Genomic DNA, 18,163 nt, shown 5'->3' with positions numbered 1-18,163 from the left:
GCCACATGCTCATTGGTGCATCTAGCATGAAAAAATAACAAATTTTAACACTATTTGAGCATAAAAAAACAATTTATGGGAAAATTCAATTTTGTTGCTGATTTGAAATATGTTATTTAAAAATGAGTTCGGCAAGCAGTTTTTGAGATTTCAGGTTTGTCTCATTCAAACAGATAGGACTTGGTCTTGGATTCCCAAAATTGCTGCCCAGAGGTGTAGCAATTATGCCCGCTGAGTGAACAGACTTTCCTTGAAAGGGACTTTGCTTAGGCTCACCCCACTGATAGCATATTCTTAATATGTTCAATGCTAGTTGAATCCATGGATTAGTCTGACACATCTCCTATAATCCACCAAACATCCCGTTTTTTAATATCTGACTCCTTTTCTGGAGAAAAAAAAAGATCATTTGCCTCAGATAAAATGAAAGGATATCCTGACCCTGTATGCTCATAAAGACAAAGTTGTGTATGAAAAACATATAATGTAATGAAAGGTCTAGCTTTGTGTTTAAGATACTGTGAAATAAGGGCTTTTGAGGATAAGAGAGGTCTTAATGCAAAATGAAAATGTCACTGCAGTTGGCCATCTGTTTGACATATCTTTTTTTCTTTTCTTTTTTTTCTTTTTTTTGACATAACAACAATAATCCTTTTCTAACACTGTCGATCATTGACCAACACAAAGAATCAAATGATTTTTATTTTTTTCTCTTTTTTTATGGATCAAAATACTGTGTTCATACTGTGTAATGTGTTCATTCAACTTTTCAAGGACATGGCATATTTGCTATGGTAAAGTTTCTTCAAAACAGCTTCATGCCCATTCAGCCAACATTTCTATGCTTTGAAATACTGTAGCTATGTGTCAGAAACAGCTCTAGTAGTTTAGATGTGGATGATTTTATTGTATTTGGATTAATTCCATGTAAGCAGATATTCTCTCCATGTTATCCATCTGAGATTCTTAAAGAGCATAGAAATAGTATGTTTGCATTTGAACACATGTTCCATGTCAACAAAAATAGTATTGCTCTCTGTCCAATGTAAGGATGTCTACAATACATAGATGAAGCTATAAAAATTAAACTTCTAATACATAATAATAATAATAAATTGTATGTAATGACAAAACATTTTATATTTTGATTTTATATAATTATAAATAATAAATAAAATAATTGTCATAATACACAGATTTGAATAGCCATCAAAACAGCCACAGCACGTTGCCACAGTCGGGGCTCACTTGAACATGCCATCTAGTCAAACCTTGACCCCTTGATGCAATGTTTGTCCCTTTTTTCCTGTACTGTACAACAATAGATGCAGAGACTGTTCCAGCAGAGCACTGAAGAAAGGGCATCTAAATTAATGAAAGGGGACGATGATGTAATGCTGTATCCCCAGCTAGAAAAAAAAATAATGTATTAATTAATTAATAATGTATATATAATGTATATGTGGCCCATTCATGTATTTGTCAAACCATAAACAAACTACAACTGGGTTATGAAACTAAAAGATACTGAGCAAATACAAAGCACTGAATAATATCACTACATAAAACAAAAAGGAAAATTGCCTAGGCCAATATATTCAAAAATTCAACTCATTGATATCATGAAATAAACATGTTTTGGATAACCAGATAGAAATGCATCTTAAATTCACAATTTCAGTGGTTTTAGCATGAATACAGACAAGTTCCCATGATACCACCCCACAAAATGTAAATAATTTTTACTGCTTTACTATAAAACACCAGTGGTGTATAAAGTACTCGAAAACCATACTTGAGTACAAGTATAGTTATCTTGCCAGAAAATGACTTTGGTAGAAGTCAAAGTCACTGTTTAGAATGTTACTTGAGTAAAAGTTTTAAAGTATGTGATATTTTTTGTACTCAAGTACGAAACGTTTTTTTTTTTTTTTGTTTTGTTTTTTTTTTTTATATTAAATGTACTTAAGTATTGAAAGTAAAAGTACAAGTAAATGTAAAATACAAAAGGAGCAACAAATATAATTAAAAATTGTTCTATAACAGTTTGAGCAGCAAGATTGTGTTCAGTTTTAAATCTTTCTTACATTTTGTTTCTTTGAATAAAAAAAATGGCAAAATGTTTATTGTAATTTTTAAATATAAAAAATACTAATATATTAATTATACATTGATCGTTCATGCATTATAACTAATGTAAGAGACAACTTTAAAATGTAAAAATGTAAATGTCGAAATTAACAATGAACAATACTTTTATAAACCTTTAATTTACAAACGGTCTCTTATTGTAAAGTGTTACCATTTCATAACAGCCATGCTTAAAACTTACCATCTTTACACACAAAATATAGCATGGGTCTATTATATGTACACATTATTTGCTTCTATTTTAGAAAACTTGATGATGATCTAATCAAAATATGTGTTACAGTGCCATTAAAAAGAACAAATCGAATACATTTCTGATAAATGTTTCTGTCGCTGCATGATGATGATGATACAGTTTAAATATGCAACTTAGCTGGATAACGAATGCATACCAGTGAACAAATGGATATAAACTAATGCAAATGAATGGTAACAATCGTGACATTAAACAGTTGGTATTTTTGTCACATTAGTAGTACCTCAAGCGGTTAAAACAATGTTAGCCTTGACGGAGAACATACTACTGTTCGCCACTAATGCAGCATCTAACTAATTACTTTATAATGATATGAAAACATGTAATGTAGTGTACACGGTATAACATACCGTTTTGTTGTTCGTTTTAAATCCGTTTTTGAAGTGTCCCGCTCTGTGCAGCGCGCAGCCTCACATCACGTGTCAAAATAAACTATACGAGGCATCAGTAATAGTTTTTATTTCGCCTCTAGAGGTCGCTCTCGTACTGTATAATGACAGCGCATATTCTCAGCCGCTCCAGCAACGGATGCAACCCGTATAATGAAATCAACCGCGGTTGTGCGAGCACTTGCTTGCAGTTTGTGTTCTTCCGACTTTATTTTGTAGTAAGTAACGAAAATGCTTTGGGAAAATGTATCGGAGTAAAAGTATACATTTTATTTAGGAAATGTAGTGGAGTAAAAGTAAAAGTTGACAGAAATATAAAGACTCAAGTAAAGTACAGATTCCCTCAAGAAATACTTAAGTACTGTAACGAAGTATTATTACTGTGTTACATTACACCACTGTAAAACACACGCTGTTGCGAATGCTTCACTAATGTCACACACTGTCATTGCAACACGTTTGCGACAACAGATGCATATTTTACGTTAACTTGGACAGAGGCATGGATTGCAACAGGTGACAAACAATAACGATACAGTGAAACAATTATGCAACTATGGCCAATGATCTAGCCCTCTAAACAGGAAAAAATATCATACCTTTAGCATACTCAGTAGAGCTGTGTTCTTTGTGGCCATGGGAAGTTCGTACAGTAGGTTATGTGTCAAATGTGCAATTCAAAATGTGAAACACTGTCCTTATCAAAATTTTGCAATAGTAGCCTAATACAGTGTTAATGCTAGAAAGCCATAACACTTGGCAAGTGTGATTTTTAAATAGTCTAATTTTAAACAGCCGGCCCTGAATAGATGGCTCTTTAAGAGCTTTAGTAATTTCTTCAGAATCAATCCACATGCACTAAATGTCTGCAAATCTACTGTTAAAATGCTTTAGTTTGGTGATTGTCTCCCTAATGTCAGTCTTTGTCTACCAACCTCAAAGGCTCTGTTATGCACAATACATGTCCATTGACCTTGAAGTGGCCTTTATAACAGACCTGAAAGAGGCACTTTAGGATTCTATGGGCGCTGAGAGGAATGCAAGACTGAGCACTTCTCATGTTTGATCCTGAACGGGGATGGCATTTCTGACAGCAGATGGTAGCTTTACAAATTTCTTTAATCCTGCAAGGGAAACATTCACTGTCAAAGGGGGCAACACCTTGGTGATTTCTAAATATTGACTTTAAACTATAAGGTCAAATTCAAGGAGCTAACATTCAAATGTCCCCATTAACAAATGGAAATTATATGGGCTTGCCAGATTGATTGATTGATTTATTGATTGATTGATTGATTGATTGATTGATTGATTGGTTTGTTTGTTTGTTTGTTTGTTTGTTTGTTTGTTTGTTTGTTTGTTTGTTTGTTTGTTTGTTTGTTTGTTTATGAAACCTAGTTTATTATTAAGTCATTATTGTCCTCACCACCATCCTTACTGAATTTTTAGCATATTGTAACATTGTAATAAATATTGTAATTCTCTGTAACACTTTATTTTAGGGACTTTTAAATAGTTGCTTATTAGAATGCATATTACTAGAATATTGGCTGTTTATTAGTACATATTAAGCACATATTCATGCCTGATTCTGCATGACCTTATTCTATATTCTTAATCCTACCAACTTAAAAATCTTAAGAACTATGAATAAGTAAACTAGGAGTTTATTGAGGAAAAAGTCATAGTTAATAGTGAATATGTGTTCCCTATACTAAAGGGTTACCTAATTCTCCAACACACTATATTATTGTACCTTATGATGTTGTTTTCAATGGGGTGACCTTCTGGATGTATGTAAGCTGGCGCAATATGACTGCCGTCGCATCAAACTCTATATATTCTGTCAAGTAAAGGTATTTTGCTATTAAAAAAATGAAACTAGATTGAAACTTTCGACCCTAATATGTATATGTATTACCTCAGCACGTGTTATTAACCACCCAGCCAAATTTGAATGAAAGTTTGAATTAAAAAAAAAAAAAAAAAAAAAAAAAAAAAAAACAGCAAGTAAATGAAATAATTTATCAAAATCCTGAAAAAAAAATCCTGTCGGCGCTGAAACCATGTCCACTCTAGTAAAAGCTGCCGTCTTTCTCAACTTAATTGTCTAATGAGTCAAAAAGATGTCGGCGCTGCGAGACGGGAGGATGAAGGCTGGGATGGGTGGTCTAATTGTGGTCTAACTCCACAATTCAGTAGTTCACAGTCTTTGTAATGTGTTTCAGCAATACATTTGTAACATTTATAATGTATTTAGAAACAATTCTAATAATTGACTTTGCACGGACTTTCTTATTCAGTAATATTCAGGCCATTTTCAGTGATTTTAATTCATAAAATTTGCAAAAGTCAGTAATTTCAGATAATTTAAAAATATTTGGTATAAAATACTGTTGATGAATTCACTTGACAGAATTTTTTTTTAACTTATGCACCATTGTGATTTTTTTTTTTTTTTTTTTTCTTTCAACCACATCTGTCTGTATGTCTGTCTGACAAACCAGTTTATGCAGCTAATTCACTTGCATTGAGATGTTGATTCAAAGTGATTAAATGAGAATCTCCTCTCTTGTTTTTATTTCTGCTGTGGTACTTCTACTATTTTAAGTACAAGTCAACTTTTTTTTATTATTATTTGGCTGACAGGTACAACTAACCTTTTAAAAGTGCTTTTATACATGTGTTATTGTATAAGCACTCTTTTAGTCCTTAAACATATTGTATGGTCAAGTCCTCCTAGGAAGTTGAGTTCAAGTCACTTTCGTCAGAGTAAGATGGTGGTGTACCTTCTCTTAACTACACAAAAAATACACCAAGGTTTTTAACTCTGCTTCTAAAAAATGAGGAACAAAGAATGTACTCCAGGTGTGTTTTGCTTTTTAATTAATTTATGAAGCCACTGAAAACTTCATCATTATATTGTTACATTACAATGCTATCATATTTTGTGCAGGCATTGAGCTTACTTTGTTGTAAATATAAAAGCCTGACACCACAGCTAAATACCTTTAAGTATTGTGGTATTCTGCCATGTTTTTTACTGACATGCTAGCAACTCATAAGCATCAGGGCTTAAAGAAAATCCAGAGCTTCTTGTCATATTAACAACATTGTGGTGGCATTCCTGTGCATTCAACTCATAAATACAATCTTTCTGACATGACTTGAAAACACACTAGGTAAGTGAACACAAATACAAGCTACACAAGCTCAATTTCATGTGTAGCCTCAGTATTTGCAAAAAGAAGCTGTTAGCATAATAGTCTTCTTCTATGTCAGTATTTCTCTAACTAGTTGTACATACTACCTAAGTAGATACGATAATTGTAAAATTTAGCCCTACTTTACGACCAACAAAAAAATGTATATTCTATATATGAATGCAATCTAGACATTGTGACGTCTCAGTGAGTCAGTGAGTCACTGTGTTTCTATGAGCTACAGGTGACTGGCCGATTGGATGACGTAATGTTGCACCTGTACCGAATCAACGCTCTGTCAAAAGGACACGTTTGAACTGATGGAGAGAGAGAAGAGCCTGGTGCTTGTTGGCGCTTTTTGGCGTTTGTTGCCCTTCATGGGGCTATCGGCGTTCTCGATGGTTATGGAGATTGCGGGAGACCACCGCCGCACTCGAGGAGTTGATCCGCCCTTCCTAGAGCGGATTTTGTTGGACATTATCTTCTGTTGGTTTTGTTAGTTTGTAACACTTGTATCACTTACAAACATGCTGACACCCTGACTATTCATTTACACTGATTGCCAAAACACTTCATGTTTATTTTCTATAGTTTAATAAATTGTTCTTTTTGCAAATTAAGCGGTTGTGTGGCGTCTCCCTTGTTTTGTTGCGTTCCTTGCGAGGAACCGTAACAAATGGGGGCTCGTCTTAAAGATTGTTAACTGGATAAAAATAAATACGTATTCGTTTGATTTAAATGTAGAAATATAGTTTAGTTTATTTGGATTGTGCTCTGTTTGAGGTAAATGTGAAATTGGCAACCAAATTATTGTTTACTCGTATTATTTTGGAGGTGCATGCAATTTAAACACTTGAGTTATAAAATGTCCTGCGAGTTCGTAGTCGTCATGTAAGGTAAGTGCATTTTTATTATGGTTATAGATTAAACATTGTTCATGTTCCCCAGTAGGTATTAGCAACGCTTTGCGTTGGTTTGTTGTTTTGCCTTTCTTATTTTTGTGTAGGCTTTTGGGTGAAGCACACCGCCGTGGTAACAAATTGGGCTGTTTTGCTCAGTTTTGAAACTATCGGTATATGGTGTTTAATGTCGCTTTGCTCTTGAAAGCTGCACGAAGATTAGGTATATAATAGTTTAGTGTGTGGATAGGCAGTGTAGAAGGGGAAATAATGGACTGATGTTTTCTCTGTAGCTGTTGTTTTTAAATGCACTGGCTTTTCAATTAATTTAATATGGCATCCGTTGAAGAATTTATTAACGCTCCATCAGAGGACGTGTTGAATTTGTTTGTGAAGCAACAGTTGTGGGAACTTGTAGAGTACTTTAAAATTAGTGAGGTAGACAAACGAATAAAGAAAAACGAACTTCGTTCTATTGTGAGAAATTGGTTGATTGAAAACAATTTTTTAATCGTTTCCGCACAGAAAAAACAAGAGGTTGAGAGAAATCTTGTAGATATTTTTTTTCAGGGTTGTCTTTTGAACAAAGAAAAGAGATTTTGCAAATGCAACAGGATCATGATAAAGAATTGGTCAAGGAAACTAAGCGATTTGAGTTTGAGATTGAAAAATTAAGAACCGATAACTTACTCAAACAATGTGAAATTGAATTTGCACAGAAACAATTAGAGGTTGAAAAATCAACACGTGAGTTTGAGTTGCAAACGGAGCGTTTAAAATTGGTAAAGGAACGTAAACTTTCCCCAGAGCGTGGTGAGAGGAACGATTATGGTGGTTTCGACTTGGCCAGTAATTTAAGATTGCTACCTAAATTTAATGAACATGATCCTGATGTATTTTTCTCTTTGTTTGAGACTATTGCTGAAGAAAGGAATTGGCCAAATACTGTCCGAATTGTTATGCTCCAAACTGTGATTACAGGCAAAGCACAGGAGGCATATGCAGCGCTTTCGATGGACGACCGGAAGGATTATGATAAGGTAAAGGTGACAATCCTAAAGGCTTATGAGTTAGTTCCTGAGGCATATCGCCAGCGTTTTAGGAACTGGAGGAAAGGTGACCGCCAAACGCATTCTGAGGTGGTAAGAGAACTTGTTTCTCATTTTGATCGTTGGTGCAGTGCTTCCAATGTTGATAATTTTGAGAGGTTACGTGATCTTATTATTTTAGAACAGTTCAAGAACATTGTGCCTGACTATATTGCTACATACATAAATGAAAAGAAGCCACATGATGTGTGTGTGAAGCTGCAGTCTTAGCAGATGATTATGTTTTGACGCATAAATCTGCATATAGAGTTGAACGATCAGGTCATCACTATGGTAACTTTATTGAAAATAGAGTTGCAACAAGAAGATTTGAACCAACTTTTTCTTCAAAATTTGAGAAAAATGGTCGTGGAAAACCCGATCGAGATTTAGTATGCAATTATTGTTTCAACGCTGGACACTGGAAAAATAAGTGTCCTGTTTTGGCCGCAAAATTGAAATCCAGTCAAAAGTCAAATGCTAATGTTAGTCCTGTGTTAATGGCGGAGACTGCAAAAGTTAATGATTTTCAATCTAGTGCCTCTATGGATGAGACTGCGATGTACCGGTCAAAAACTGAAAACCTCTTTGTACCTTTTATAACAGAGGGTTTTGTTTCTTTAACCAAGTCAGAAGCGGCAGTCCCAGTTAAGATTTTAAGAGATACAGGATCTTCTGAATCCTTTATTCTTCAGTCTATCTTGCCTTTTTCTGATGAATCAAGTAAAGGTAGGGATGTTTTGATTAAAGGGATTGGTTTAAACACTCTTTCTGTTCCGCTGCATAGAGTAAACTTGACTTCGGAGTTGGTCTGTGGAGAAGTAACCCTGGGAGTCCGTCCATCATTACCAGTGGAAGGTGTCATGGTAATACTTGGGAATGATTTAGCTGGAGGTAGGGTATGGCGAGAGGTAATACCACCACCTGTAGTAATGCCCACTCCGTTGATGGAGAAAGCTGATTTGTTAAAGCAAAAGTTCCCTGAGGTATTTACGTCATGTGTGGTAACTCGTTCAAAGAGTCGTGAGACATCTTTTGAAGAAAAGGAATCAAAGTATGTTGTGCCTGGTTTGTCTACTTTCTCCTATTTCTAATAGGGAGCTGGTAATGGCCCAACAGAATGATCCTGGATTACATCAGTTGTTTGAGAAGGTTGTTCCATTGCAAGAGGTAAGAAGTGCTGTCAGTGGATATTTTGTTCAAGATGCGCTGCTCTTGAGGAAATATGTTCCCTGTAAGAAAGGTTTAGTTGGAGAAGCTGTAATTCAAGTAGTGGTACCAAAACCGTTCCGTGAGATGGTAATGAAGGTTGCTCATGGTGAATTGGCAGGTCATTTAGGAGTAAATAAAACTTATGACCGAGTTTTGCGACAATTCTACTGGCCATGCTTGAAGAAGGATATATCAGCCTTCATTAAGACATGTCATACGTGTCAGAGGCACTGGTTTCAAAGTTTGATTGGGTTTGCCTGTTAACTATGTCCTATAGCTGTCACAAGTAAGCCTTTCGAACATCTAATAATCGACTGTGTGGGTCCGTTACCTACTTCTAAATCAGGTAACGTATATTTGCTGACAGTAATGTGTCAGGCAACCCGGTATCCGGCAGCTTACCCTCTCAGAAAAATTACTACTAAAGCAGTTGTGAAAGCTCTTACCCAATTCATATCTATTTTCGGGATACCTAAGATTATTCAAAGCGATAAAGGGACAAATTTCACTTCACGTATGTTTGCTGAGATTTTGAGAGTGCTCAATGTGAAACATAATCAATCAAGTGCATATCATGCTCAAAGCCAAGGTGCGCTTGAACGGTTTCACCAAACATTGAAAGCATTGTTGCGCGCTTATTGTGTGGAGTTGAACCGTGATTGGGAGGAAGGGTTACCCTAGTTATTACTTGCAGCTAGAGAAGTACAGCAAGAGAGCTTAGGTTTTAGCCCAAATGATCTGGTTTTTGGTCACAGTGTACGTGGTCCTCTTTCTGTTTTGAGGGAGGGACTGGTGGAAGATGATCCGCCAAAAAACTTGTTAGAATATGTGAATGGTTTTCGTAGACGTTTGTTTTTGGCAGGTTTAAGTGCTCAGAAAAATCTTGTTGGAGCACAGAGTAAAATGAAAAAGCACTTTGACAAACATGCAGAATGTCGTGTTTTTACACCAGGTGATCAGGTGTTAGTTTTGTTGCCCTCATCTGGATCTCCTTTTTGCGCACGATTTACTGGTCCATACAGAGTTCTTTGTAAAATGACAGACCAAAACTATCAGATTGCAACTCCAGATCGACGAAAAGCAAAGCAGTGTTTTCATGTGAATTTACTTAAGCCTTATCATTCTTGTAGTTCTGAAACTCAACCAATTAGTCCAGTTGTCACCATTTCTAGTGCCTCTTTTGATGATCAGCCTCTTTCTGTGGAGGGGGGGGAGGATGTGATTGTCCCTGAGGACTGTGTTTTGCTTCCTCGATTGAAGAATTCAGAGACTCTTCGAAATCTGGAGGCTTTGTTTTTGCATCTATCTGATGTACAGAGGTCAGAATTGACAAAATTGTTGCTTGACTTTCCTTGTTTGTTTGCAGATGTGCCAACTCGTACGCATCTGATCCAGCATGATGTGGATGTGGGAGATGCGCGTCATATTCGTCAGCGTTTTTATAGAGTTCCTATCAGCAAGCGAAAAGTATTGGAATCTGAAGTTCAGTATATGCTGGAGAATGATATCGCTGTTCCTTCTTGCTCCAGTTGGGCTTCACCATGTTTGCTGGTGAAGAAGCCAGATCTTACTTACAGATTTTGTACTGATTATCGTAAATTGAATGCTATTACTAAACCTGATGCATTTCCACTTCCTCGAATGGAGGATTGTGTGGATCAGGTGGGTACTGCAAAGTTTGTAAGCAAACTGGACCTTTTAAAAGGATATTGGCAGGTGCCTTTAACTCCTAGAGCTCAAGAAATAACTTCGTTCATTACGCCATCTGGGTTATATTCGTACTCGGTTATGAGTTTCGGCCTGCGAAATGCACCCGCAACCTTCCAGAGATTGATGAATAGAGTGGTATTTGGCCTGGAAGGTTGTGCAGTGTATTTGGATGATGTTATCGTTTTTAGTAACACATGGGAGCAACATCTGATACATCTTCGTGCTCTTTTGACCCGTTTAGCAGAGGCTTGTCTTACTGTCCCCTTGGCAAACTCACACTTTGCCAAGTTAACTGTAAGATATCTGGGCAAAGAAGTTGGCCAAGGTGAGGTACGTCCTATTCAAGCCAAAGTCGTGGCGATTCAGCACTTTCCTCCCCCATCAACCAAGAAAGAGCTGATGCGATTTCTGGGTATGGTGGGGTATTATCGAGGGTTTTGTCACAACTTTTCAACTGTTGTTGCCCCGCTCACTGATTTGCTCAAGGATTCTGTTAAGTTTGTTTGGAGTGTAAATTGTCAGAAAGCTTTTGACAATGTTAAGCTGTTGTTAACCGCGGCTCCTGTTCTAGCTGCTCCTAGGCTGGATCGGCCATTTAAAATCCAGGTAGATGCGAGTCAAATTGGTGCTGGGGCTGTTTTGTTGCAAACGGGTGACTCTGGACTTGATCATCCAGTAAGTTTCTTTTCTCGTAAGTTTAATACTTACCAAAAGAATTATTCTGTGATCGAGAAAGAAGCGTTATCTTTAATTTGGGCTCTTCAGCACTTTGATGTATACGTGGGGGGAGGACTACCTGTGGAGGTTTATTCTGATCACAACCCTTTAACGTTTTTACATTCTCTACAGTCTCCGAGTCAGCGGTTGATGCGCTGGATTCTCTTTTTACAGCCTTACAGTCTAGTTGTAAAACACATCAAGGGTTCTGATAACGTAGTGGCAGATGCGTTATCTCGTGTTCCTGATCACACTGAAGAAAAGTAATGTTTAGGCAGTTGTTTCTGTTTTTCTGTGCCCTTTTGTCTCCTTAATTTGCTTTCAGGATCCAGATTGCTGGGGGTAAGGTGAGCAATCATGAAGAATTGAGATAACTGTAGGAACATGATTGTACTGGTGGATCGGATGCTATGGAAAAAATAGAGTAAAAGGAAAGTATGTTTTTAAAAAAAAAAAAAAAAAAAAAAATTTTTCTGGTGTTGTAAGGATCCTTTTCATAGGATTTTACAGGATTTTTTTAAAGGGGGGTGTGTGACGTCTCAGTGAGTCAGTGAGTCACTGTGTTTCTATGAGCTACAGGTGACTGGCCGATTGGATGACGTAATGTTGCACCTGTACCGAATCAACGCTCTGTCAAAAGGACACGTTTGAACTGATGGAGAGAGAGAAGAGCCTGGTGCTTGTTGGCGCTTTTTGGCGTTTGTTGCCCTTCATGGGGCTATCGGCGTTCTCGATGGTTATGGAGATTGCGGGAGACCACCGCCGCACTCGAGGAGTTGATCCGCCCTTCCTAGAGCGGATTTTGTTGGACATTATCTTCTGTTGGTTTTGTTAGTTTGTAACACTTGTATCACTTACAAACATGCTGACACCCTGACTATTCATTTACACTGATTGCCAAAACACTTCATGTTTATTTTCTATAGTTTAATAAATTGTTCTTTTTGCAAATTAAGCGGTTGTGTGGCGTCTCCCTTGTTTTGTTGCGTTCCTTGCGAGGAACCGTAACAACATACATTCACCATGTTGGCATTGCAGGCAATAGAAGGTTTTCTAGGTACTTTTCAATTACTGTTTTATGAATATAGTGAATAGTATAGTGGCCGAGAGAACTCAAAATGCTGCAACTGAATCAAATACATGAAAGTAGAAAAAACACCAGCAATTTAAGAAAACCTCTTCATCAGTTTGACGACACATGCTGCAAATACTCACAACACAACCAAATACAGAAATGCACTGCAAATGGCACAGAGCTCAATGCACTGCAACTGAAGAAAACGCATGAAGATGTTTTCTTGATTTGCTGGCGTTTTATCAATTTGCATGAGTTTTCTTTGGTTGCAGTGTGTTGAGCTTTCTAAGCCACTGTAGAATACAGACATTCTAGTCTCCTAATGTAGCTTACTTTTTTTTGCTAGTATCATTCTGATATGTAACATGCACTTTTCATTACCTAATCAGTTAATTTCCACTACAGTAAGAAAAATAAATGTTTGTGTTGAGTAACATTTATGAAACTGTATTTTAAATGCAGTTATTATTTTCAGTTTGTCTGCTTGAGGGCAATATATATCCCACAGACATACTCATGATCCACTCTCAAATTCGTCTATCGTCACACTTCATCCTATAATATTTTCACCCTTTACAGATATCAGCGACGCGGTAACACATAAATGTAGAAAATTATGGCATACAGGTGTTTCTGTATTTCTCTTATATTTTGCCGTATATCTATTGTTTACCCTCTACCCTACAAACTGTAAAATTAAGATTTGATTCGCTATTATTTGATGACTGATCAACAACTGCATACCTAACTCCTTACTAATTGATGTTACTTTTTTGATATATTTACATGGCTAGCTAAAGTAATGTTTGTCCTTGGCCAGATATTGGATCGCAGCAGGGGACATGTCAGAATAACACCCAAGGAAGTAGTACATTAGGAAATAATTTACTTGGTTTATTGGTCATGGTTAGAATGGCATCTGAAGGCTGTTCCAGTATATGAAATATCATTATCAGTATATCTATATCAGTATATGAAATGTGTTCAAGAGACAGTACCACATAATATTCTAGGTTCAAATGCTAGTGAAAATGTCAGGTTGACAGGTAGTACTGCCTCATAACAAAAAATAAGCAGCTTGAGACACACATTGGACATTTTATCAGTAAACTCACAAGAAAAAAAAAAAAAAAAAAAAAATCTAAAGTGCTTTTCACACTACATTTAATCACAGGTTAATGTCTTTTTAAACCCCCTGGTAAAGATCTGTTTTAATCCAGAATGAGGTTTGTGAAGAGCAGAACTTTTGCCATCGAATTGTGTGAAGTGTGGTAAAATGTGGAGTATTAAAGTGCAAGTTGTTTAGCAACACACAACCAATAAAACTGCCTCAGTGTTTGCCTCATTAAAAGTTCATGATTTTTGTATAGCCACATAAAAATAAAAAAAAAAAAAAAATAAATAAATAAATAAATATATATATATATTTATTTATATATATATATATTTTTTTTTTTTTTTTTTTTTTTTTTTTAAGAACAAACAGCAGCATTTATAGTTTATCTTTATCTCTCAAATATATATTTGAGAGATTAAGATAAACTATAAATGCTGCTGTTTGTTCTTAATATGTTTTATAATCAAGAATTTATGTGGCAACATTTCCTAAGATGGACAAGAAAGAAATAAAAACAGGTAGCATGCTGTATCTAATGTAACCTCAAACAAGCAGATAAGAACGTTAACACAGGGTTTATAATATATTTAGTTTGAAACTGACACAAGGATTAATTGCTAACCAAAGGTATAACTAAGATGTATAACTAAAAATAAAAATAAGATAATAAGGAAAACTAGAAAGATTATTCTTTCATCTGCATATTTAAGGGTCAAAATCTGTTTCTATATTTTAAATGTGTTAATGTGTTAACACCTCACCTAAACATTTCAGGGAGTTCTGGTAGCAGGAATTTTATGAATGCTATATGTGAGTGTGACACCATATGACAGAAGTATATTAAGTGACCTTAACTACTATGTACTTACATCAAAAAATAAATACAATGTACTTATTGGGTTCATACTGAATTGGAAAACACATTTGTTGCTATTGGGGTGGGATACGGGTAAGGTTAGGGACACCTTTGGTGGTATGGGTAGATTTAAGGGTAGGTTTAAGGTGTAAGGGATGGGTCAACAGTGTAATTATAAATGTAATTACAGAAATTAATTACAGATGTAATTACATGCAGGTGTTTTTAAAATATAATGTAAAAACATGTATGTACACAATAAGTGCATTGTATCAAATGATTAATTTAAATGTAAGTACATAGTAGTTAAGGCCACTTAATATAAAGTGGGTCCGTATATTGTGCTGACTCTGAGCGGGAGAGAGAAGAATGTATTTCATTCAGAACAAGGGGTTTTATGATCACTGTAAGAATTTAGAAAGCTACACAGTACATGTCAACAGCCTAAGCCATTTAATGTTGAAAAAAATGAGGCCAATGATTTCAACCTTGAAACATTTGACTCCCACATGCACAGCGGCAGCTAGAGGATCTGTTTATCAAAGCCCCAGGTGCCAGTGCTCGTCAAAAGTAGAGATCTTAAGCTCCTAGAAACACAAAAAAGGTCATTAGCTCACTCTACAATTGACAGCACTCGCCTTTGGAATATGGGCGGTCACTTTTAGAAAGAGAAACCGAGATTAAAGTGGAAAGAGCCCCACTGGTAACCAATCTGCATGCTGATAGAGAGCTCTCTCTTTATTCCGTTCACAGTGGCACTTAATCCTCTGTTGTTGTGTTTTCTTTTTTTTTTTTCATTTCTGATGTGATGAAATACCCCCTTTTAACATCCCACTCTTTTCTCTCCCCCTCTCTTTCACTTTGTTTTGAATATTACAGTTTGCATTGGATAATAGCAGGGGTCAAAGTTATAGGGCCTTTCACACTACGCAATATGAAAAAAAAAAAAAAAAATGAAAAGAAAAAAAAATGAGACAAATCTCCTGTCATGTTGTTTTGCGATTGTTTCATGATTATATTTTCATGTTTTTATTTTATTTTTTCTCACTGTCATGCTTCCTGTTTGTAAGGTGCTTCCCTTGCTCCTTATGTTATCCGGTCATGTGCTCCCGTTGTCCATGTGTTATGTTCTCGTTGGATGGTCTAGTCCTTTGTCCTGTGTTCTCATTGGTTCATTGTTTGATTGTTCACAGGTGTTCCTTGTTTAGTAATTAGTCATTGTAAAAAGGCTTGTCTGGAGTATGACATCAAAGTACTGCTAAAAGAGATTGGAGAGCATATGACTCCTCATGCTTTTGAATTGTTCTCTCAGTACTTTGATGCCATACGTCGATTGGTCTGACTTGGTTTAGCTTTGTTTGTGTAACCTCTGTTTGGTGAGTTTTGTGTTTCTGTTCATGGTCTAGTTTAGTTAAGTCTAGGCTTTGTTTATTTTGTTCATTTTCAATAAACTGCACATGGGTTCGGCTTAGTGATGGCAGAAATTAAGCTTATCAAAGCTTTGAATCAATTGAAACAGTTGCTTCGAAAAATGATTCTGTTTGAAGCATTCAAAACACCATACACTGGTGGCCCCTTCTGGTCAGAACAGTGTAAATGCAACAAAAATTCAGGCCAAACATGCATAAAAACACCTTTTACAAACCCAGAGCAAATATTTTATTGAGTTAAGTAAAATCTATGAAATGCAATTAAATAGTCATCTAATAAGATTAAATGTCTGTATAATATGTGTTCTTTTATCAATTTTCAGGGCTTATGTTTGTTCCATGGATGGCTCAGCTAAACAGGCCAATAAGAGACTATGAACTACTATTATTCCTTTTAATTATACTAATGTCTCATTAAAATGTCTACAAACGTATAAAACTGATGAGAGATCAGGTAAAAACCATAGAAACTTGTTCAATGGTTCGCCGCTGGGGGCGATCACAGTGAATCTGCATGACTCATGGGTTCACAGATCACCATCACTAATTCACCTTTACAACTCGCCTTTAATGGACTCTTGTTACATCACTGATGAATCACAGAAAAACACACATTCATGCATAATCTCAAACTATACAACAGTCAAGTGCACATTCATGCATAATCTGAGACTATTCAATTTCTTTATGAATATAGTTGTTTATCCTTCAGTCAAGCAATTTCTCTCTTTTTGACCTTGCTTTAAGTGCCTTAATCGGTATGAGGTATTATTTCCTTGCAAATAACCCTAGTGAAAAATGTACTATAAAATAAATGTGTTTTTTAAAAGCCTCTCATGGTGAGAGATTATCTTATAAATGTTTATTTTGCTCCCTTGTACTTTCTTGATTATGACAGATTTTTGAATATGCAGTTACAGATAGTTGAAGGGTTTAAAACTTTGAGTAATGGCACTCATGCTTGGTTGCCTTGGCTGCTTTCCTGTAATTCTCCATTTTCACTAATGGCTGGCAAAGTGAGATTTCCCATGATACTGTCAACACTGTTGCTGAACTGTGATTTGGTGCAGACGGTGCATGATGGACTGATGACCGTTGTCTGTGAGTGAAGTATTTACACTTACTCTGAACACTGAATTAAAATGAGACTTTAATTTAAATGAGATTTTATAAACACTGTTTGTTTTTTTTTTGTTTTGTTTTTTTATATATATATATTTAAAAGTGTAATATATTTAAAAGTTGATGAGGGAGTTGAATTTTCAGCAGCCATTACTCTAGTCTTCAGTGTCACATGATCTTTCAGAAACCATTTTAATATGCTCATTTGGTGCTCAGTTATTATCAATTGTTAATGGTGTTCAAATATTAAAAAATAATGTTGAAAATATTTTTGTGGAAACAGTGATACTTTTTTTGCAGGATTTTTTGATAAATAGAAAGTCCAATGAACATTATTTATTTGAAATAGAAATCTTTTCTAACATTAAATGTCTTTACTGTCATCATGCTGAAAATGTATTATTATTATTATTATTATTATTATTATTATTGTTGTTGTTTTTAATCTTACTTAAACATACCTAAACATTTGAATATTATCACAGTTAGATAATCTGTTTTCAATATTGATAAAAAGAAATGTTTCTTGAGCACCAAATCAGTATGTTAGAATTATTTATACACACAATGTTCTATGTCTGACAGACTGTTCATGTACACAGTGTGTGTGTGTGTGTGTGTGTGTGTGTGTGTGTGTGTGTGTGTGTGTGTGTGTGTGTGTGTGTGCGCGCAATTTTGTGACATATCATGACACAAATGTGTATAATGACATGGGTATGACATAGGTATTACAAAAAGAGGTGACTTTAGAGGACATTCCCCATGTCCCCACTTTTCAAAAGGCTTATAAATCATACAGAATGAGTTTTTGTGAGAAAGTAAAAATGTGCAAAGTTTCCTGTGATGGGTAGGTTTAGGTGTGGGGTGATAGAAAATACATTTTGTGCGGTATACAAACCATTACACCTATTGAATGTCCCCACAATTCACAAAAACAA

Source organism: Chanodichthys erythropterus, chromosome 11, assembly GCF_024489055.1.
Source record: "Chanodichthys erythropterus isolate Z2021 chromosome 11, ASM2448905v1, whole genome shotgun sequence".
Classification (NCBI taxonomy): domain Eukaryota; kingdom Metazoa; phylum Chordata; class Actinopteri; order Cypriniformes; family Xenocyprididae; genus Chanodichthys; species Chanodichthys erythropterus.
Note: the sequence above shows the minus strand (reverse complement) of the source record.